Source organism: Mytilus edulis, chromosome 5 (assembly GCF_963676685.1).
Source record: "Mytilus edulis chromosome 5, xbMytEdul2.2, whole genome shotgun sequence".
Lineage (NCBI taxonomy): Eukaryota > Metazoa > Mollusca > Bivalvia > Mytilida > Mytilidae > Mytilus > Mytilus edulis.
This window is the reverse complement of record NC_092348.1, coordinates 45943426-45953139: the sequence shown is the minus strand read 5'-3', so window position 1 is coordinate 45953139 and position 9714 is coordinate 45943426. Positions and strand designations below refer to the sequence as shown.

Sequence of the window (9714 nt, the reverse complement as noted above, 5' to 3'; positions counted from 1 at the left end):
AAGAGTTTGTTACAAATCCTGTCAATAGCGTCGTACTGACTATTAAGTTGATGACACCCTCGTAGACTTACAGTTCAAAAGCAGTGTAATCGACCAAGTACTAGTAAATGAAAATAACTCAGGATATTCGAACATCGGACTTTTCACAATTATATATCTTGGATCGAAATGTTTATCACATTCATAACAAAACGGCGCAAAAGCAAAGTTCATTTGTTATTTTACATTATAATTAAGGAATGACTGTAATATTTTTCTGTCTATGAAGAAATAATATAAGAATTGTTGGCACACTGAATAACGCGCGTAGCGGGTTATTTAACAGTGTGCAACACATTTTTTATGTAATTTTGACTGGAGAAAACCATGAAAAAACTGTTGATGACGTTACGGTCACATGACTAAATTATGTCTATGGGGTGATAAACAAAACAACGTCAGCCAATCAGAAGACACGTTACATCCAAAATTAAATTATAGTTACATTAATTTGATATCTCGAAAAATCTTCTTGTTTGAAAATGTCATCTGTTATTAACGTAAAAAACCTCCATATTTGACCTAGTTAGAAAAAAAAACCCAAAACAACAACCATCTGTGTCAATTTGTTTCCTGACTATATGTTTAGTAATGCTATTCTTATACACGAATTGTCCTTTTTTATATAAAAATATACATACGTCAGCCCTTAACACAGCGTGAAAAACAAATCAGAGTGCAAACATTTTGAGGTTTAAAAAAGCTACATCTTAAGAAAAGTCTTCACCATGAAAGCATACAAAGTAACATGCCGGATAATGCGTATATTGGGAAAGTCATACATGTACATTACTTAACAATACAATAAATTATGATAAAGAATTAAAAAAAGGTTAGTTTTTTTATAACTCCTTTACCATTCGCTACTAGACCGTAAGATTTGTCACTGTATGAAATGATAGCAAAGATGTGGTACGTCAAGGACATGTGAGCACATTTACAATTACATTCTTACTTTTAATTTTTGTTCGTTACAGTGCTGTTTTCATCTTTGATACAGTAACATAAATTGTTTTGTAAATATGAGTGAGAAACTTCATAGATCTATTAGACCAAAAGTAAATTATGATCAGAAGATATGTTTTCGTACGACATATACCTTCGTACGATGTATTCTGTAGTAGATAATTGATAAGAAGTAGTGGATTCGTAAACGATAATCAACGAGCGACTTTAGTCGCGAGTTGATTATCGTTTTCGAATCTACTACTTCTTATCAATTTTCTAGCTTAACCCATTTCTAATAAAACGACTGTCTGAATCATGATCTGACAATGAATCAACGGAATTTCATGAAAATAATTTCGTATTTTGTGTTTTATATTCTCTAATAGCTGGAAATGATTACATCCACACGGTTCACATTTATATTTAACTTAATATAAGTTCAATTTAACTTAAACGTGTTGTTATCTTCCCTTTTTATTACCAGATTTTATATTTTTAAATAATTATTTCATTCTATATTTAATCATTACAAATAATCTGTATTGATTAGATTTTAGTATTTATACTTTATTCAAAAAGACATATAATTAATATACGGATTTTTTAAAATCTTTTTTTGAAAGTTAATTTGTTTTAATTACCAACATCTAGAAGCCTTTAATATTTACATATATAGTATTAAGCAACCTCATGAGCAAGTCAATGTCGTCAAAATATTCCATTTGATTGAGTTCACAACACGCATTCAAAATGACTAAAAACATTTTAAATCTAATTTAAGTGTAAATGTCATAGTAACACCACTTCACTAGACACCAGTTGATGATAAGATAGATACTATGATTAGTCTTAATTGAAAAATCATATATAAATTTTGTGTAAACTGGTTCCCTTTCATTATGTTTTGATTATTGTAACGTTATTACATTTGGCATCCATCGACAATCAGTTAATAAACTAGTAATATTTTTGGTACTCATTCTGAAACCCAAGCAAAATTACTCTTGCTGCAAATATACAATATATATTTATGTCAATTGTGCACTGTTTTATGTAAGTTGTTCATAGCCGTGATCGTCTAGTCGTTGGCTCCGTAAGACATAACTGTGAAATTAACAGTGCAAAGTTCAAACCTAGTATCCGCAATGATTTTTTTTTGTAATGTTTTTCTCTACCAAAATATTGTTTTTAATCTAAGAGGTATCTATATTTCATTTTTTACTTTAGAGTTGACGATTTTGTTTCTGGTTTTACCTTCAAAGAAGTAGTTTTACAGTCGTAGTTTATCACACTTTATTCACATTAGAGTCAGTTAAAATGTTAATGTATATTTGGACCATTTATAATCAAACAAAGACAAACTAAATGATCACGGTATGATGTCATTTTAATACTAAAACTAAAAGTAAGCCTTTGCTTTGATGAAAAGGTAAAGGCCTTGTACGGTAAACGTGTTAAGTGTAATGTGTACATGGATGTTTATTTTATCAAGGAATTGTACTAATAAGTAATATTTACAATTCCTTGATTTTATATTCACTCAATCACTTGTGTTTATATATTTTATTAGATAACAAAAAGACATAACAAACAGTTGTTGGCATGACACGGGTTATGTTCTTCTCATATATTTTATGATAGTATGATACTAAACCCCTAACGGGAGGGATTGTACCTGATATTCATATGATGAAGACATAATCTTTCAATCAGTTTAATTGAGGTCTGGAGCTGGCATGTCAGTTAACTGCTAGTAGTCTGTTGTTATTTATGTATTATTGTCATTTTATTTATTTTCTTTTGTTACATCTTTTGACATCAGACTCGGACTTCTCTTGAACTGAATTTTAATGTGCGTATTGTTATTGTTTTACTTTTCTACATTGGCCAGAGGTATAGGGGGAGGGTTGAGATCTCATAAACATGTTTAACCCCGCCGCAATTTTGCGCCTGTCCCAAGTCAGGAGCCTCTGGCCTTTGTTAGTCTTGTATGATTTTAAATTTTAGTTTCTTGTGTATAATTCGGAGTTTAGTATGACGTCCATTATCACTGTACTATTATGCATATTTTAGGGGCCAGCTGAAGGACACCTACGGGTGCGGGAATTCTCGCTACATTGAAGACCCGGGTCGGGTGGTTGTCGCTTTGACATATTCACCATTTCCTTTCTCAATTTTATTTTTTACAGAGTTTGTCTTTAGTGCCGTGTGGAGACAGTAGAGTGCCTCCCCGTGCTTAAGTTTTATGCTCTTATATTATACTAGATTATGGAGTGTGTGTCCGAGCGAGAACTTCTCTATGTTCATTACTTTAGGAATATCTATCAAAAAGTAGTATTTTAATATTCAGCCCCATTCATCTATTTAGTCAGACGTCAGTCGCTACCTTGATATACCCTATCTTTTGTTAAATTTGTCGGGTAACTTATGACAATAAGCATTTGACGTCTTGAGCCGAACAGTTTTATCATTTTTTCACAATTTAATCTACTGTGTGATGGTTCATATTCTGGACGCCAGTCTTTGCTCCTTTGTAATAAATCTACATACCAAAAAAACAAATATGAAGCTTAGAAATGGAAAAATATTAAATACTAAACTCGTTCAAAGGGTATCTACACGTCTCAATCTTCAGAATCGCTTATCTAAAAATACTACCATAGCTAACGTTTTTAACAATAAAAATCGTGGTTACCCTTCTATCGATAAGTGTCATGCCAAAAAATGACTTACGTGTCCCCGTCTTTCCACCAACAATACAGTAAGGTCCACATTTAATGGTCGCACATTTTCTCTAAATTTTGAAACTGATATTACTTGAAAAACAAACAGTATTATTTATTTACTCACATGAAACAAACCGGGATGCGGTATTCAGTACGTAGGTGAAACTGGGCGATATTTATCTAAACGCACGCAAGAACACCTGTATCGTTTTAAAAGACCCAATAAATTCAAAAGTATCATTTATCAACATCTTAAGAAGCACAGTCATCCTATTAAATATTTAACAGTTCAACCTTTAGAAGTAGTAAATAAGCAGCCTGGTGAATCTCATTCCAAGTTTGTACGATCACGAAAAATAAATGAATTAAATTGGATTAAAAAATTACAGACAGTCTACCCTCTCGGTCTTAATGATAATATCATGGGAATTGGCAATATATCAAGAACCGATTCTGTTAACATTTTGGATATAGTTTCTAAAACTGTTCGTAAAAATCGTTCTCATGGACGCAGAAAAAATCGCAATCAAAGAAAATTTCGGACCAACCATACAAATATTTCGGACCTAATTTCCATTTCAAAAAACAACGGCAGACATTATCTGTTAACCAAGCTTTGTTCTTTACCTATAAATAAATTAAATAAAATTTTAGAGGATTGCAACACAATTTCATATTACAGTCCTAAGTATGAAATTGTCCAAATTATAATGGCATATTGTTATTCTAAACTGTTTCCAAAAATTGATCGCCCTGAAGATCATAAAAAACATTTTATTAAAATAAAGTATGTCAATAAAGGTTTTGATTTTGTAAATATTGCCGGTATTTTTAACGACCATTCTGTTAAAGACCAAATTCCTGGATATTTTGATAATACTGAACTCCCTCTCATTTGTTATATTTACAAGAAATCTACCCGAAAATATGTGTTTAATTATAGCCAATTGTGTAAAGATGTAAATATCACTGAAAATACACCTATGTCGTGTAATTGCAGTAATTCAGAATACACCTATGGACCAATTTCCCATGTTATAACAGGAGACCTTAACATCGTTCGCGACCGAGAGTTAAAATCATTCCTCAGTAAAGGAACTAAATATCGTCCCCCGTCAACTATTAACTGGAATGAGTGTCGTAATATCATCAACGACTCACTCCGCGCCTACTGTTTGAAATGGGTAAAACGGGAAAAAGCTGACAAAAAATCTTTGGACTCTTTTTTTAATTCAGTAATGAAGATAGTTGATATTCGAATACAACATTTTAAAGAACATTTTACCCTCAACAAAAACTATAAAAACCCTATTTCGCGTATCAAAAATAAACTAACAGAACTAGCCAAGGAATTTGTTTTTGTCCCGGCTGATAAAGCTGCTAATAATATCATTATTGTTTGACGTAAATTTTATATAGAGGTTCTGCAAAAGGAAATCACGAATTCACCAACATTCCAACTGACTTCATTTTCAGAAAACGACATCTGTAACAAACATAAACTTTTAGCTACTTCTTTACAAGCAGAACCAAACACAATGAAAGTCCCAACTATGTACTGGCTTCCGAAGCTGCACAAAAAACCTTACAAATATAGATTTATTTCATCTTCCAGCCATTGTTCAACTACTAAATTGTCTGTTTTACTTACTAGTACACTTGGTACAATAAAAAACCTGATAATAAATTGTTCAAATAAGGCCTTTGAAAATAGTGGAATTAATTACTTTTGGAGTGTCAAAAACTCGTTGGAAGTACTTGATAAATTGCATGCATATATTGGTGATTTTGAATCTGTTCAAAGTTTTGATTTTTCTACCCTATATACCACTTTGCCTCATATTCTTATTAAGAAAAAATTCACATCCCTAATTAACTGGGCATTTAAAAAGTCGGAATGCGAGTACATATGTTCAAACTCTTTTAGATCATTTTTTAGTAGCAATAAACAAAAGAACTATGTCAATTGGACATGCTTTGATACTATTTATGCACTTGAATTTTTACTTGATAACATTTTTGTTCGCTTTGAAGATTCCGTATATCGTCAAGTTATTGGAATTCCAATGGGGACTAACTGTGCACCACTTATTGCGGACCTGTTTTTGTATTGTTATGAGTTACAATTTATGACTAAAATTAGCAAAGACCCATCAAAACAACATTTGATACAAAAATTTAACAATACTTTTAGATATTTGGATGATATATTGGCTCTAAATAATGACGACTTCAGTATGTATACTAAAGAAATTTATCCTGTAGTACTTACTTTAAATAAAGCTAATGATAACAATGACCACTGCCCTTTCCTCGATCTTGATATCTATATCATAAACGGGAAGCGTAATACAAAAATTTATGATAAAAGAGATGATTTTTCATTTCCTATTGTTAATTATCCATTTTTAGATGGTGACGTTCCCTTGTCACCATCTTATGGTGTTTATATATCTCAACTTGTACGATTCGCTCGTGTATGTAACAATGTATTAGATTTTAGCGAGAGAAATTTATGTATTACTGAAAAATTATTACACCAGGGTTTTCGATATCACAAACTGGTCAAAACATTTACTAAATTTTATCACCGGTATAAGGAAATAATTCGTAAATATAACTCAACATGCAGACATCTTATACGTTCAGGTATTTCACATCCAAAATTTTATGGAAATATTCTTTATAAAGCACAAAAATGTCAGTATTCTCCTCAGAAACTAACAAAACCTTTAAATAGACTTATTAAAAGGGGATATAGTTACGATACTGTTGTCAGGTCATTAAAGATTGCATATTTTGGCTTTAACATTGATTCACTGATAGGGTCTTTGCATCGGAACTAAACACATTTATTTCTAAAAAACAGTTGTTGGCATGACACGGGTTATGTTCTTCTCATATATTTTATGATAGTATGATACTAAACCCCTAACGGGAGGGATTGTACCTGATATTCATATGATGAAGACATAATCTTTCAATCAGTTTAATTGAGGTCTGGAGCTGGCATGTCAGTTAACTGCTAGTAGTCTGTTGTTATTTATGTATTATTGTCATTTTATTTATTTTCTTTTGTTACATCTTTTGACATCAGACTCGGACTTCTCTTGAACTGAATTTTAATGTGCGTATTGTTATTGTTTTACTTTTCTACATTGGCTAGAGGTATAGGGGGAGGGTTGAGATCTCATAAACATGTTTAACCCCGCCGCAATTTTGCGCCTGTCCCAAGTCAGGAGCCTCTGGCCTTTGTTAGTCTTGTATGATTTTAAATTTTAGTTTCTTGTGTATAATTCGGAGTTTAGTATGACGTCCATTATCACTGTACTATTATGCATATTTTAGGGGCCAGCTGAAGGACACCTACGGGTGCGGGAATTCTCGCTACATTGAAGACCCATTGGTTGCCTTCGGCTGTTGTTTGCTCTATGGTCGGGTGGTTGTCGCTTTGACATATTCACCATTTCCTTTCTCAATTTTATAAATACAGTTAATTTACATGCATTGACAGATATACGCTATAAGAGTGATATTTAAATAATAATTTATATCGACACTCGTAGTCTCGTAGTCTAGTGGTATCATGCATAAACTCCAGACTCTACTGACGAAAATACGCGCGAGTTCGAATCTTTCATTAGTCACAAATCAAAAGTTTACTAACAAAATATCGGTAAAAAAAAAGCGACAGACCCACAACACTTCAAATTTAGTTTCATATAATATGATTCGTACTTCTCTCACAAAACTGACCATTCCAGTAATCTTTATCGCAGCAAATACAATGATTATTTCTGCATTGTAGTGATGCTTTACACTCAATTGATGAATTACAAAAGCTATTTTCGTCTTTTTCTGAAACAACAAAATTATATATACGTTGAATTCATATTTATCGACAATGATTTTATTATTAGGTTAATAGCAATTGCAACAATTCGGCGTTATCAAAGCTAGAATTATATGTTTTTGTTCAGTTATTCAATTATTTATTTGTAATGACAATAATAAATTTCACATTACTCATGGTATTGTATGTGCTCATGGCTATTACTTGAATACGATAAATTGTACAATCATTTAAATTGTTTCTTTCCATTTTTAGTATCAGTTATATTTTCCATTTCATAAATCTAGAATGGTTTAACCGAGTATTTCCTTTTAAATATATTTTAAGTTTTCCCGTTACCATTTATACAGGACACCACCTACACGGTGGTTTAATTTATTAGTTCCTATGATAATCTTAATTTTGTGTAGCTAGGCTGTTGTTGCGCTGACGTACATAAAACACCACAAAAGTACTTCTATACATGCCTTTGCATTTCCCTTTTTGGTGGTACGTACTTAAAGAAAACACTGAACCAAATTGTTTCTGGTCGAATGTCAAAGATAAGAAAAAAACCGCACTAAAAAATAAAAAAGGGAACAGAAAAACCTCTTATTCGTATATATAGAGTATAACATTTTGACTAAGTTCCGTCAAACTAAATTGATATTTTCGAACATTTTTCTGTCAGTAAGATTAATTTAACACCCGTGAGAAAATGGCAAACAATAAATTACCTTGCCTGGATTTGGCAAAACTTTTAGACATTTTGGTCCTCAATGCTCTTCAACTTCGTACTTTATTTGGCCTTTTTATCTTTTGTGGATTCGAGCGTCACTGATGAGTCTTTTGTAGACGGTTTCGCGCGTCTGGCGTATATACAAAATTTAGTCCTAATATCTATGATGAGTTAATTTATACTTATAGAACACGTAGATCCTGTCCAGTAGTTTGAAGATGCACACTGACATACATTCATATCGCAGTGTAAGGTTGCGCTACATTCCTCTTCTTTAACACATGCATCGTTTATAGATTTTTCTAAAAAAAAATAGAGCTAGTAAATCGATAACAGTTTACAGAGTAGGAATACATGACGAAAGAAAATCTTAAAATGTTCTGTACCAAGTCAGGAAAATAGCCATTGTTATAATGTAGTTCGTTTCTGTGTGTGTTGCATTTTAGTGTTGTGTTTCGATTGTGTCGTTGTTTTCCTCTTATATTTGATGTGTTTCCTACAGTTTTCGTTTGTAACCCGGATTTGTTTTTTTCTCAATCGATTTATGAATTTCGAACAGCGGTATTCTACTCTATTTACAGCTATAAAATAATAAAATACCATATTTTCAAAGGTCAAAAGGTATTACCCATGTTTTTAAAATCTTAATGCTTTCATGGTCTATTTTTTTTTTAAATGAATGTCTAGTAATATTTATATCCAAATGCAGATTTTATTAAAACAAATTGTATAACGGAACGTGTTTGCTTAAAGAATGTGCGCCCTAAAATACATTTAAAGTGACCAAACTACCTGTTACGTAATATGTTATCACGTAAGTACAAAGCAGATAGGTTATGTTGGACTAACAATGAATATATGAATATCTTAATATCTTACTTGAATAACATTTAGAGATTTCCCAGTATTTAGACTCAGAACACTGACAAATAGATTCCTTACATTCTAGGTTTTCTGCACATTCGACAGAAGATTCACATGGTAGGCTTTCGAAATTTTCTGAAATAGAAAAAAAAGGATGTCTTGTAATCCTTCAAATACATTATCAAGAATTTAACTAAAAGATGCAGTTTTGGAAAAATAATGCGCAAAAGTATAGAATGATTTATTAATTTTGAATGCTTATTTCAACATGTTCAATAACAGATTACCATGCCTGATGGCGTACAGAAAGAATACCACGTTTGTAAAAAACAAATACCATACATAATGTGAAATTATGTAGAGAAACATATAACACCACTATTTCCCGTGCGGTTTGTGATGTATTAGTTCTTTCAACTCAATATTTAAAGTTAGCCCTCTTCAGTGGGAAAATATCGTTTAATATATATCACACTGTTAATCCATGTAAGATGAGTGAATCAGCGCAGAGGGTTCCAAATTGATTGCATATGTATCCATGATTTGATTATTAAATTTACAACTGT

General features: G+C 31.8%; 1 long non-coding RNA gene across 1 annotated transcript; it reads right to left on the bottom strand.

Annotated features, from left to right (window-relative positions):
• Nucleotides 1–7451: 7451 nt before the first annotated feature.
• On the bottom strand, nucleotides 7452–8570 carry LOC139523789 (uncharacterized). The gene is made up of 2 exons (XR_011664692.1): nucleotides 8467–8570; nucleotides 7452–7571 (listed from the first exon to the last, which is right to left on the bottom strand). It is a non-coding gene; the product is annotated as an uncharacterized lncRNA (long non-coding RNA).
• Nucleotides 8571–9714: the final 1144 nt, after the last annotated feature.